Source organism: Petromyzon marinus, chromosome 61, assembly GCF_048934315.1.
Source record: "Petromyzon marinus isolate PM22_M1 ecotype Great Lakes invasive population chromosome 61, UKy_Petmar_22M1.pri1.0, whole genome shotgun sequence".
Classification (NCBI taxonomy): Eukaryota; Metazoa; Chordata; class Hyperoartia; order Petromyzontiformes; family Petromyzontidae; genus Petromyzon; species Petromyzon marinus.
In genome coordinates, this window is record NC_133727.1 from 6,065,814 (window position 1) to 6,080,679 (window position 14,866).

The 14,866-nt window shown below is 50.9% G+C and overlaps 1 protein-coding gene across 2 annotated transcripts in view; it reads right to left on the bottom strand.

Annotated features, from left to right (window-relative positions):
- LOC116955738 (transforming growth factor-beta-induced protein ig-h3-like) overlaps window positions 1-14,866 on the bottom strand; it is a 254,790-nt gene that overhangs the window by 213,163 nt on the left and 26,761 nt on the right. The window lies entirely within an intron of this gene.

Below are 14,866 nucleotides of genomic sequence, written 5' to 3' on the forward strand. Positions count from 1 at the left end.
GTGGAGAGGTCACTGGTATAGAGGTGGAGAGGTCACTGGGATAGACGCTGAGAGGTCACTGGGATAGAGGTGGAGAGGTCACTGGGATAGACGTGGAGAGGTCACTGGGATAGACGTGGAGAGGTCACTGAAATAGATGATGAGAGGTCACTGGGATAGAGATGGAGAGGTCACTGGGATAGACGTGGAGAGGTCACTGGGATAGAGGTGGAGAGGTCACTGGGATAGACGTGGAGAGGTCACTGGGATAGAGGTGGAGAGGTCACTGGGATAGAGGTGGAGAGGTCACTGGGATAGACGTGGAGAGGTCACTGGGATAGATGTGGAGAGGTCACTGGGATAGACGTGAAGAGGTCACTGAGATAGACGTGGAGAGGTCACTGACATAGATGATGAGAGGTCACTGAGATAGATGTGGAGAGGACACTGGGATAGAGGTGGAGAGGTCACTGGGATAGACATGGAGAGGTCACTGGGATAGACGTGGAGAGGTCACTGGGATAGATGTGGAGAGGTCACTGGGATAGAGGTGGAGAGGTCACTGGGATAGACGTGGAGAAGTCACTGGGATAGAGGTGGAGAGGTCACTGGGATAGACGTGGAGAGGTCACTGGGATAGAGGTGGAGAGGTCACTGGGATAGATGTGGAGAGGTCACTGGGATAGAGGTGGAGAGGTCAATGGGATAGAGGTGGAGAGGTCACTGGGATAGACGTGGAGAGGTCACTGGGATAGATGTGGAGAGGTCACTGGGATATACCTGGAGAGGTCACTGGGATAGACGTGGAGAGGTCACTGGGATAGACCTGGAGAGGTCACTGGGATAGATGTGGATAGGTCACTGGGATAGATGTGGAGAGGTCACTGGGATAGATGTGGAGAGGTCACTGGGATAGATGTGGAGAGGTCACTGGGATAGACGTGGAGAGGTCACTGGGATAGAGGTGGAGAGGTCACTGGGATCGATGTGGAGAGGTCACTGGGATAGACGTGGAGAGGTCACTGGGATAGACCTGGAGAGGTCACTGGGAAGATGTTGAGAGGTCACTGGGATAGAGGTGGAGAGGTCACTGGGATAGAGGTGGAGAGGTCACTGGGATAGAGGTGGAGAGGTCACTAGGATAGACGTGGAGAGGTCACTGGGATAGACGTGGAGAGGTCACTGGGATAGATGATGAGAGGTCACTGGGATAGATGTGGAGAGGTCACTGGGATAGACGTGGAGAGGTCACTGGGATAGATGTGGAGAGGTCACTGGGATAGAGGTGGGGAGGTCACTGGGATAGACGTGGAGAGGTCACTGGGATAGAGGTGGAGAGGTCACTGGGATAGACGTGGAGAGGTCACTGGGATAGAGGTGGAGAGGTCACTGGGATAGATGTGGAGAGGTCACTGGGATAGAGGTGGAGAGGTCAATGGGATAGAGGTGGAGAGGTCACTGCGATAGACGTGGAGAGGTCACTGGGATAGATGTGGAGAGGTCACTGGGATAGATCTGGAGAGGTCACTGGGATAGACGTGGAGAGGTCACTGGGATAGACCTGGAGAGGTCACTGGGATAGATGTGGATAAGTCACTGGGATCGATGTGGAGAGGTCACTGGGATAGACGTGGAGAGGTCACTGGGATAGACCTGGAGAGGTCACTGGGAAGATGTTGAGAGGTCACTGGGATAGAGGTGGAGAGGTCACTGGGATAGAGGTGGAGAGGTCACTGGGATAGAGGTGGAGAGGTCACTAGGATAGACGTGGAGAGGTCACTGGGATAGACGTGGAGAGGTCACTGGGATAGATGATGAGAGGTCACTGGGATAGATGTGGAGAGGTCACTGGGATAGACGTGGAGAGGTCACTGGGATAGATGTGGAGAGGTCACTGGGATAGAGGTGGGGAGGTCACTGGGATAGACGTGGAGAGGTCACTGGGATAGAGGTGGAGAGGTCACTGGGATAGACGTGGAGAGGTCACTGGGATAGAGGTGGAGAGGTCACTGGGATAGATGTGGAGAGGTCACTGGGATAGAGGTGGAGAAGTCAATGGGATAGAGGTGGAGAGGTCACTGGGATAGACGTGGAGAGGTCACTGGGATAGATGTGGAGAGGTCACTGGGATAGACCTGGAGAGGTCACTGGGATAGACGTGGAGAGGTCACTGGGATAGACCTGGAGAGGTCACTGGGATAGATGTGGATAGGTCACTGGGATAGACGTGGAGAGGTCACTGGGATAGATGTGGAGAGGTCACTGGGATAGATGTGGAGAGGTCACTGGGATAGATGTGGAGAGGTCACTGGGATAGACGTGGAGAGGTCACTGGGATAGAGGTGGAGAGGTCACTGGGATCGATGTGGAGAGGTCACTGGGATAGACGTGGAGAGGTCACTGGGATAGACCTGGAGAGGTCACTGGGATAGAGGTGGAGAGGTCACTAGGATAGACGTGGAGAGGTCACTGGGATAGACGTGGAGAGGTCACTGGGATAGATGATGAGAGGTCACTGGGATAGATGTGGAAAGGTCACTGGGATAGAGGTGGAGAGGTCACTGGGATAGACGCGGAGAGGTCACTGGGATAGAGGTGGAGAGGTCACTGGGATAGATGCGGAGAGGTCACTGAGATAGAGATGGAGAGGTCACTGGGATAGAGGTGAAGAGGTCACTGGGATAGAGGTGGAGAGGTCACTGGGATAGACGTGGAGAGGTCAATGGGATAGATGTGGAGAGGTCACTGGGATAGAGGTGGAGAGGTCACTGGGATAGACGTGTAGAGGTCACTGGGATCGAGGTGGAGAGGTCACTGGGATAGACGTGGAGAGGTCACTGGGATAGACGTGGAGAGGTCACTGGGATAAATGATGAGAGGTCACTGGGATAGACGTGGAGAGGTCACTGGGATAGACGTGGAGAGGTCACTGGGATAGAGGTGAAGAGGTCACTGGGATAGAGGTGGAGAGGTCACTGGGATAGAGGTAAAGAGGTCACTGGGATAGAGGTGAAGAGGTCACTGGGATAGAGGTGGAGAGGTCACTGGGCTAGACGTGGAGAGGTCACTGGTATACATGTGGAGAGGTCACTGGGATAGATGTGGAGAGGTCACTGGGATAGATGATGAGAGGTCACTGGGATTGACGTGGAGAGGCGACTGGGATAGAGGTTGAGAGGTCACTGAGATAGACGTGGATAGGTCACTGGGATAGAGGTGGATAGGTCACTGGGATAGAGGTGGAGAGGTCACTTGGATAGACGTGGAGAGGTCACTGGGATAGACGTGGAGAGGTCACTGGGATAGATGATGAGAGGTCACTGGGATAGATGTGGAGAGGTCACTGGGATAGAGGTGGAGAGGTCACTGGGATAGACGTGGAGAGGTCACTGGGATAGAGGTGGAGAGGTCACTGGGATAGATGCGGAGAGGTCACTGAGATAGAGATGGAGAGGTCACTGGGATAGAGGTGGAGAGGTCACTGGGATAGAGGTGGAGAGGTCACTGGGATAGACGTGGAGAGGTCACTGGGATAGATGTGGAGAGGTCACTGGGATAGAGGTGGAGAGGTCACTGGGATAGAGGTGGAGAGGTCACTGGGATAGACGTGGAGAGGTCACTGGGATAGACGTGGAGAGGTCACTGGGATAGATGATGAGAGGTCACTGGGATAGATGTGGAGAGGTCACTGGGATAGAGGTGGAGAGGTCACTGGGATAGACGTGGAGAGGTCACTGGGATAGAGGTGGAGAGGTCACTGGGATAGATGCGGAGAGGTCACTGAGATAGAGATGGAGAGGTCACTGGGATAGAGGTGGAGAGGTCACTGGGATAGAGGTGGAGAGGTCACTGGGATAGACGTGGAGAGGTCACTGGGATAGATGTGGAGAGGTCACTGGGATAGAGGTGGAGAGGTCACTGGGATAGAGGTGGAGAGGTCACTGGGATAGACGTGGAGAGGTCACTGGGATAGACGTGGAGAGGTCACTGGGATAAATGATGAGAGGTCACTGGGATAGACGTGGAGAGGTCACTGGGATAGATGTGGAGAGGTCACTGGGATAGAGGTGAAGAGGTCACTGGGATAGAGGTGGAGAGTTCACTGGGATAGAGGTGAAGAGGTCACTGGGATAGAGGTGAAGAGGTCACTGGGATAGATGTGGAGAGGTCACTGGGTTAGACGTGGAGAGGTCACTGGGATAGATGTGGAGAGGTCACTGGGATAGATGTGGAGAGGTCACTGGGATAGATGTGGAGAGGTCACTGAGATAGATGTGGAGAGGTCACTGGGATAGATGATGAGAGGTCACTGGGATTGACGTGGAGAGGTCACTGGGATAGAGGTGGAGAGGTCACTGAGATAGACGTGGAGAGGTCACTGGGATCGAGGTGTTTTGCACTAAATCGAGTCGGGCCTATGAATCAAAACTGCTTAACATCTGCACGCTTGCTGTGTGAATCCGGGGCTAACAAGTGTTGCAATACATGGATGAGAAGAGTTCATTCATCGTTTGACTTTCAGCACTGGCACACGGATTGCAGCCAATTCTTGACATCTTCATCAACGTTCATGGCACGTTATTTAATTTATTTTTCGTTGGCGAATTGCCGAAGATGCTTTTCCACTGAGCTCTTGCCATTTTCATGCCGCAGAACAAATTCCCTAAACTCACGTTATCTGTGTTGGCGAGCCCGTGGACGTGTGCGCGTGTGTGTGTGTGTATGTGTGTGCATGTGCGAGGCGTGGAGCGGTGGTGTGGCGGATAGCGCTACGCTGCGCTACGAACCCGGTGACCCGAGTTCGATTCCCGCTCACGGCCAACACCGGCGACGGTTATCTGAACCGGTCCTGGGCCTCACCTAGGTCGACTCGGCCTCACATGAGTAACTGGTGCCGGTGTGTAAAGATCGCCACCGGTGAGACAAAGGCTGTCGGACGTGGTGCTGGCTAACCATCCTCTCGTGTACCGTTCCGGACATCATAGGTGCTCGCTAATAGCACTTGTCCCGACAGTCTGTTTAGGCTACATGGGGGATCTTTGTCTTTGTTCAGTGTGAGGAGCGGAGGTGCACTGGTTAGCACGCTGCGCTACAAGTTCGATTCCCGTTCACGGCCAATGTCATTGACGATTATCCAAATTGGTTTCGGGCCTCCCCTAGGTTGACTCAGCCTCAAATGAGGGTGGTGTGTACACATTAGCAATGGACAGACAGAGGCGGTCGGGCTTGGTGCTGGCGGCCCTGGTGGCCTTTCTTGGCGGCCCTGGTGGCCTTTTTGGCGGCCCTGGTGGCCTTTTTTGGCGGCCCTGGTGGCCTTTCTTGGCGGCCCTGGTGGCCTTTCTTGGCGGCCCTGGTGGCCTTTCTTGGCGGCCCTGGTGGCCTTTCTTGGCGGCCCTGGTGGCCTTTTTTGGTGGCCCTGGTGGCCTTTCATGGTGGCCCTGGTGGCCTTTCGTGGCTGCCCTGGTGGCCTTTCGTGGTTGCCCTGGTGGCCTTTCGTGGTGGCCCTGGTGGCCTTTTTTGGTGGCCCTGGTGGCTTTTCGTGGTGGCCCTGGTGGCCTTTCTTGGTGGCCCTGGTGGCCTTTTTTCGCGGCCCTGGTGCCTTTCATGGTGGCTCTGGTGGCCTTTTTTGGCGGCCCTGGTGGCCTTTCTTGGTGGCCCTGGTGGCCTTTCTTCGCGGCCCTGGTGGCCTTTCGTGGTGGCCCTGGTGGCCTTTCGTGGTGGCCCTGGTGGCCTTTCTTGGTGGCCCTGGTGGCCTTTCTTGGCGGCCCTGGTGGCTTTTCTTCGCGGCCCTGGTGGCCTTTCGTGGCGGCCCCCAAAAGGTGTCAAGTGGCGTGGCGGAAAAAAACTCGCGCTGACTGATGTCGTAGGCATCGTGGCCGAGGCAGGGGCGGACCTGGGCTCGCTGCTGCCAAGCAATTGTCAGCGCCCCTAGGGCAAACCGCGCACTCGGTGTCCCCCACACGCACACACACACTCCCAAGGGCAGATCTCGGCTGAGGTTTTTTTTGGTGATCTGGGAAACACCCCTCCCACTACTCTCCGTTTAATGTTTTTGTAAGCTTATTTTTTTTTAAACGGAGGCACAATTACTCTGTTTGTCCGTCTGCCCAACCAATACATTCTCAGAAATGTTGAGAAGTCAATTATAATTCACATTCCCTCTGCACGAGCAAGGGAATTGAAATAATAATAATAATAACATCGTCGTCGTAATATTCTTGGGTCTTTCGGTAAGGTCACGTGGGTAGGTTAAACAAAAATAACAAAAAAGAACATAAAAACTGCCACGTTTCGATCGCAACACAAGCGCCACTGCTGTCAAGAAAGCTTGAAGTCAACTTCGTTATTATATTTGTGTTTTTTTTTTCCACTTCGAATCGCCAAATATGTCTAAAGGCCACACACATAGTGCTCAGTTTAACAAGTAGTGGAGTGCTTCTGCGACCAATGTTATTCATTATAAACGTTTTTTGGGTTATATCGCATAACATATAAATGTGTCGTTAACCTGCCACCACCCGACACAGCCAATCGGTAAGGTTTTGTCACGTAAAACAAAACGTGCCCATTAGTTACTGCTTCAGCACACCGGTGTGTTGGAGGGTAAACCCACAACATTTACACTTTGAGGACCGTGACATTCTGCTGGTGATTACAACCAGCATCATCAGGCGATTTATTAATTATAACTCGACATGATTCTGCGCCCTCCCGCATAGCCTTGTGGGAGCCTCGGTACCGATAAAGTTATTTTATCATTTTGTTTTTCTTCTGGTTACGTTCCGATGACGTACAGGCGTCTGTCATCGGAACAGGAAAGGGTTAGGAAGCCCAGTGACAGGTGACACGGTAAGTTTGACTTCCCGTATGTTTAGCCTGGCATCCTGGATCGTGTCCTGACGATGCTTGACGCAGTTTCAAGCGTAAACGTCGCATTCAACTCCTGCCGAAATCGGGCTGCGAGAACTCTGTTCCTTCAACTCGTCGGCGCGCCGTTCAACGCTTGCGCGGGCGACAGCGTCCGTCGTGAGTTCGGCTGCGGCGGGTGGCGAAGGGCTCCCGACCACGGCAAATGCGGCCAGATCGATGCGTGGCCTCGCCCCCAAAAAAATCAAGTCGAGCCTAAGCCGAGGGCACCACGGCAAAATGTGCTCAAGAGCACTGCGAGTGCCACTTCGGACGGACGCAAAACCTCGTGCCGGGCTTTTTTTCATTCACGAAATGAAGAAAGATGCTATCTGATCGATAGAGACACATGTGGTGCTTCCAAAATGAAAATAATCTAGGCCCCACGCCAGACTTATTTCCAGAGAAAACTGATCTCTTCCATGAACCCCCCCCCCCCCTTTTCCTGTCCCCCGCTTTCTCAACTCGAAGAGCAGATTTCATATATATTAAACATATATCCTGACCCCTTTGCAGGCACAAAACAGCAGACCGACACAAAGTTTCCATGACTGCAGGGACTCATATTCTTCGTTCTTTCGGTAACGTCACGTAGAAGGGAAATAATAAAATTAATAAAATAAAACACACACACACACAGTTGTACATAATAAAATTATTGCTTTCTTTTTATTATTTTATTATTTCCCTTCTACGTGACTTTACCGAAAGAACCAAGAATACAGACCGACACAGTTTCGGCCAGCAAAACATCGAGATTCGGAACTCAAGTTAATAATTTTTTTTTTTTTCCTCTGCCAAGTCGGTCGACAATTTTTGTTCTTGTTGCTTGGACGCTAATCAGCGACAGTAGCTGAACACCAGATGGGGAGGAAACTTGGCCCCTGTCCTTTCCATTTATCCGCGACGCACGGCGCCAGGGATGCGTACGGTCCGGGCTCGCGTCGATCGCCAGCAAAGGCGAGGGAATTAAAAAGAAATAAGACGCCTCTCCGAGTGATGGATTTCACCGACCGAGGTAAACGAGACGCGTCTTCCAGCGGCGTTGGAGAGGAGACGGAATAGAGAACTTTCGCCAACGAAGAGACGAGGCGCAATCGAGAGGGCAGACAGAGGGGATCAAAGTGCCCGAAACGTCGCCTATAATATCATTTTTATTTTGAAGGTCAACACACACACACAGTTGTATGTACGTATGTATGTTGAACTTCTTTTGAACCCTACGTAGCCAACCGTGCTAACCGGAAGTGCGGGGACAGGATAATAAACTATGGGTCTCTGTGTGAGTCTATGGGTCTCTGTGTGAGTCTATGGGTCTCTGTGTGAGTCTATGCGTCTCTGTGTGAGTATATGGGTCTCTGTGTGAGTCTATGGGTCTCTATATGAGTCTATGGGTCTCTATGTGAGTCTATGGGTCTCTGTGTGAGTCTATGGGTCTCTGTGTGAGTCTATGGGTCTCTGTGTGAGTCTTTGGGTGTCTGTGTGAGTCTATGGATCTCTGCGTGAGTCTAAGGGTCTCTGTGTGAGTCTATGGATCTCTCTGTGAGTCTATGGGTCTCTGTGTGAGTCTATGGGTCTCTGTGTGAGTCTATGGGTCTCTGTGTGAGTCTATGGGTCTCTGCGTGAGTCTATGGGTCTCTGTGTGAGTCTATGGGTCTCTGTGTGAATATATGTGTCTCTATGTGAGTCTACGGGTCTCTGTGTGAATCTATGGGTCTCTGTGTGAGTCTATGGGTCTCTGTGTGAGTATATGGGTCTCTGTGTGAGTCTATGGGTCTTTGCGTGAGTCTACGGGTCCTCTGTGTGAGTCTATGGGTCTTTGCGTGAGTCTATTTACGTATGTTTCTTGAACTTCTTTCGCACCATACGGAGCCAACCGCGCTAATTGGAGGTTCAGGGGGGATGGACAAGAAACTAAACGAAAAAATCAGCTCTAAAGTAATCCGTTTTCAATCGAATGTATGCATTGAGTAGTTTCTTTGTTTGTCATTACTAAGCGCAGGTTTGTCCAGGAACACAAATCATCAATAAAAAAAAACGATCAAAGCTATACAACAACAACATCAAAAAAACAATATTCTGATAACGAAGCAGTCAACGGGATGTCCTAAGGTAACACAAGCGACCCTTCATAATGGTATCCAAACACTTACAGAGCCTGTCCCATGAAATGCACAGGCAGATGTTTATGAAGCGTAGGCCGACATCAATGCGATTCACTGCACCGCATTCTGCCACCGTTGTCACCTGCTGCAGTGCTTACAGTTGAAATGAAAATATTTCAGTAATTGCAACTAAACTAACCTTTTTTTATTTTTCAACAGCTTAGGCCCACTGAGCATATATAGCACTGTTTTTCAGAAGCGACCTGGCTATCACGAATGATAGCTCAAAGAAGCGGCTTATCATAACGTTAACATGAACAACAACCAAATACTCTTAACGCGTGAAGTTGATTGTCAACGTGGAGGGGAATACTGGAGGGACCCGAAGAAGAATCCACGCAGAGAGAGAGAGAACAATCAAATTCCGAATATACAGCGAACGTCAGGGTCGGGATCGAACCCATAGCTTCCTGTATACCAGTCGAGGTAATTAACATCTCACCACGAGGAGAGAGAGACGTGAAAACTCCAAATATACAGCAGGTGTCAGGGTCGGGATCACCCCCACGGCTTCCTGTGTACCAGGCGAGGTAGTTAACATCTCCTAGCCACCGTGATGATGATGATGAGAGAGACACGCAAACTCCAAATATACAGCAGGTGTCAGGGTCGGGATTACCCCCACGGCTTCCTGTGTACCAGGCGAGGTAGTTAACATCTCCTAGCCACCGTGATGATGATGATGGGAGAGAGTGAGACACGCAAACTCCAAATATACAGCAGGTGTCAGGGTCGTGATCACCCCCGCGACCTCCTGTACACCAGGCGAGATAGTTAACATCTCCTAGCCACCGTGATGATGATGATGAGAGAGAGAGAGCCACGCAAACTCCAAATATACAGCAGGTGTCAGGGTCGGGATCACCCCCACAACCTCCTGTATACCAGGCGAGGTAGTTAACATCTCCCAGCCACCGTGCTTTAAGAGATGGACAACATCTGCAGGAAGGGAGCACACTGGAACGAGTGGCTTAAATCTGCTTTAGGCTTGCGTGACCGCTGCACGGGAGACATTAATTATTCTTAGCTTCTGTGATAGCACGTTCCGCATTAATGTATATACCCTGTCGATAGAACCCCCTGTGGTGGATTAAAGAGCCTCTGTACCACGAGGATCAATGCTTGATCCACTTCTCTTCTCCATCTTCATTGACGACCCGGTCGATGTCTGCGAGAACCCAGCTGTACCTCTACGCCAGTGGTTCTTCTTATTAACCTGTGCCGGCTACAGAAGATTAGTAGTGCTGGATCCAGTGACATTTGCAAATGTGATTTGCAACTTTTATCATTACCCGTGTACCGATAGTTCGATGTTAATGTGGCCTTTCGACTGACGGACCGCTGCTGTGCTGTGCTATCTTGGTGTGCTAAGGGACTGCTTTGTTGCTGTTGCTTCGTCCAATGCTCATAAATCGGACTGATGTAATGAAGTTATTATTTATTCATGGTTCGTGACTTGCTTAACTTTCCCATACTTTGCACTCCCATCGTGTTTCTGTATCGTGTTTGCTGTTGTAACTCGCTGACCCCGTGACCACCACGGACATCTGTGAACGAAGAGCTTTGTAGCTCATCGGATTCCTCCTCCTGCAGTCTAAAATGAAGATTCTGATTCTGCAGGATGGCGTGTCGGTAGGTAAAGCGACTGTGGAAAATGTTGTCGTCTTCTTTATCTTCTTCTTCATCTTTGTCTTCTTCTTCATCTTCTTCATCTTCGACTTTGAGTCCTTCATCTTCGTCTTCTTCATCATCATCTTCTTCGTCTACTTCTCCTGCGCACAGCTGATGTTCTTGCAGGGCGGTGATGGCCAACCGGCGTCTCACCGAGCCGCATGCAGCTCTTTAATCCACCCCATTTTTTGAAAGGTGTATTGGGTGCAATTGTCAACAAGAGCCGTGTCGGACATGACTACATCTGATTGGTATAATCTTTGGTTCACTGCAGCTGAATGACTCAGTAGTCCTACAGGGGATCCGGTAAGGAAATGTCCCATGTGTGTGGTCGGGGCATTTGAAGGCCTGAAGACCAGAATCCGTGATTTTGCTGACAATGTCTTCATCATGGAGGCTGTTCCATATCCGGAGAGCAGAGTGAAGGAAGCTTCGGAGTGAAGGTTTTCTGCGGTGGCTAGGAGATGTTAACTACCTCGCTTGGTATGCAGGAGGTCGTGGGTTCGATCCCGACCCTGTCGCCTGCTGTATATTTGTAGTTTGCGTGTCTATCTCTCATCATCATCACCACGGTGGCTATGAGATGTTAACTACCTCGCCTGGTATGCAGGAGGTCGTGGGTTCGATCCCGACCCTGACGATGCCTGCTGTATATTTGGAATTTGCGTGTCTCTCTCTCATCATCATCATCACGGTGGCTAGGAGGTGTTAACTACCTCGCCTGGTATACAAGAGGTCGTGGGCTCGATCCGGAACCCTGATGCCTGCTGTATATTTGGAGTTTGTGTTCTCCCCGTGGCCGTGTGGATTGTCTCTGGGTCCTCGGGTTTTTCCCTCCACATTTAGGAAACGTCCGTTTAGAGTACTTGGCTGCTAGAATTTCCCACGTGATGAGCCCCTTAATTAGGCTATCATGTGTGGCCAGGTCGTTTCTGAAAGAAGAGCTATGAAGCTCAGTGGCCTTTCTTGGTAAAATAAAAAAAATAGTTTATGGTTTCTGTCCAGAGAGCAATGCTTTGTCAACTGGGGGTGGGGGGGGGCGGGGGGGGGGGAAGGGCAAGGGTGTGACTTGGCAGGGGTCATGGAAAAAACGGTTGGCACAGCCTCTTTCGTTTGGGGGGCTGGAAGCATGGCCTGAACATCTGCTGGGGGGGGGAGGGGAGGGAATAGTAGTTGGCGATAATTTTGTACCAGGGACTGTGGCGGCAGCGACTCATCGACGGCGATGCAGGCTGGGGGAACGATGACGAGTCGTGCGCTGGCGGTGGCTTCATCGACCTGCCAATTATTTCCAGCCGCCTTTCCTCCGGACGTCGTCAGGACGGGTTGAGGCGAGCCAGTGGGGCGTTCGTCCGGCGCGAAGCAAGGAGGGGGGGGGGGGGAGTGGGGCGTAAAACTCCATGGAACTTCGGACTTGAGCTTTGTAGACTTGCGGCCTAGGGGCCCTCCGTGTCAAGTTTTGTTGGCCGCCTAGGTCGGTGCAAACCCCAATCTCTTTTTGTTGTTGTCCTGCTCCGGTGGAGATGTCGGCGAGATGCTTTGACCAACGTCGAGCTTACAGTCGATGGTAACGGCGAGGGATCCCCGGGGCTTTGCTCGGGTTTGACTGCGGCTGACGGTCACCAAGAATGTAGATCAAGCTTGGATGGAATTCTGGCCCGAAACGGTCTCAAACGCTCCCCACGTCGCTTTCCGCGGGCGATCTTATTGGAGCGTAGCGGGCTGAGTCGTCAGCGTAGACCAGTGGGTCCATAACCTTCACTGCAGCCTTGAAACCCGTTAGTTCTCAGTTTATATGGATATATAAATTTTAAAGTAGAATATTAATAAATACGTCGGTTTGATGAAACAAAGTAAGTTGTTGCGCTCACGTGCCCCATGCTTAATTTTAGTTTTGATAATTTACCGTCTGAAAAAACATCTGGCCATGTCTCGCACCCCCCCCCCCCTCCCCCTGGGTTCTCGCAGACATCGACCGGGTCGTCAATGAAGATGGAGAAGAGAAGTGGATCAAGCATTGATCCTCGTGGTAAAGAGGCTCTTTAATCCACCACAGGGGGTTCTATCGACAGGGTATATACATTAATGCGGAACGTGCTATCACAGAAGCTAAGAATAATTAATGTCTCCCGTGCTGCGTTGAAAACTGTCAATATATTTATGCTCTTATTCAGTCTGGGTCTCCTATAACGCGGTCGGGGGTTGCGTTCCTGAAATACACCGGGTGATGGAAAAATCGCGTTATAATAAGTTATAGTAACAGTCTGCGATACCATGTCAGATGCATACGCAGGCCAGGACGAAGATTGTGGCGTGTAGGTAGCATCTAGACGCATCCAGCAGCATCGTAATGCCTTGCGTGGTGTTGCTACGCCGAGCCAGACGCTTCGACCGCTTATTCCTACCCGCGTGACGTAAGTTCCGTTCACTCAATCGCGTTATATTGAATTCACATTAAAAAAAATGCGTTCCCTAATACATTCATCGTGTTGTATCCAATTCACTTAATGAAAATGCCACATATCGCTATACAGGAGAACGGAATGTAATATTCGCTTGGCTCTTTGCGGAACTCACAAGCGACTTTTTTTGCCTCTCGTTCCATTACAGGTTGGCCACCCCTGCTGTACAGCAACATCTGTGATTTTACACCGAGGTGGTCGAGCCAGATTCATTGCATAAGGATCATGCCTGCTCCTTTGTATTCTATTGTTAATCGGCCATCTACGCTAGGTGAATGTCGTCACCGCACACCGCCGGAGAGTTTTCAATTTTCCACGCGTGAAATCATCATCATCATCATCCTCATCGGGTATCCGCCTCATCCGCTGCTCCTGCTGCCACCACGGTGTGTGCGGTTAAAGTCGGAAGGGTCGTGGTCCATGACCTTTCACCTGCGGAAGATCGAAGCCAGCGGTTCGCCCGATTCTCGCCGGGTCTCTCACGACGTGCACACTACTGACACGGAGCCACAGGGCCTAGGACTCATTCTGCTGGACTTGACGCGATCCAAGATGGCGGCGCCCATGCACAGCAGCACATTGGCAAAGCAGCAGGAAAAGGCCGCTATTTTTCTGGCACGATTGGCTTCGCCTCATCGTCTACAGACTTGGGCGAACTTGTTGGGGGCTATATATTTGTTTTGTCCTCCGAAACGTGAAAAGACAAATAACCTCACGGAAGTCGTACATCCAGGGGCTATGAGGTCAACATGAGTTTCTCGTGATGAGTAACACACAGCTGTCAACCCCTTCTCAGTGCCTACCTTGTTACAGACCAGTTAAGACCGTATCGGTCACCCCGTGCCATTATAAACCTCAAAGTTCATCCTACAAAGTCCCATCACAAGAGAGAAACAATCAATTTGCTTCCGCCATGTATTGAAACGGCTGTATGCCGCATGTGCCTGAAAACTCGATTTCCCTATGCAGGAATACGGTAAACCGTATGGGTTGACAGGTATGTCAACGTCGGTGTGACCGTTTAGTTCAGGGAGTTGGTACTTGAACGAAGCAACTCAAACGGAATGCGCCTTGGCCTATGTGTACAGGTGAAGGATCTCAAGAATGTCAGAGAAGAGCAAAAAAAAGGGTAAAAAGCACTTGAAAGTTCGGAACGCAACGTGGCAGGAAAGTGCTGTGGATGTGATCAGGTGAGACACTGTGTGCAGGGCGGTGGGAGGGAAGGACCGGTTAGCGGGACGTCACCCAGATTGTCGGTAGGGAAGGATCCAAGGCACAGTTGATGAGAGAATACCCTTGAGGTAAAAAATTTTTGTTCGTCACATGTATAAGAGCTGGGTGGTTTTTGCAATTGATTTGTTGACGTTTTGTTGACGCAGGTAAGAAACGTTCCGCCTCATTTACAAGAACGATCCGCGGAGGGCCTGGGTGAAAGAAATACTTTTTTAATATAAAGCAGTCAATAAATCATAGAACATTGCAGGCGCCGAGCAGCAGGACTCAACTGCAATTTAATTCATGCAAGCGTTCAATTAACGCTGGCAGGTAACATTGAACACTTGAACGTCGAATCGCACGCGGGGATTTTTTTCGCGACCTGCACGTGCCAAAGAGAAAGGAGAAAGGGGGGATGATCTTAAATTATGGAAAGGAATTCCAGGTTTTTTTTTGGGCTTGGTTTGC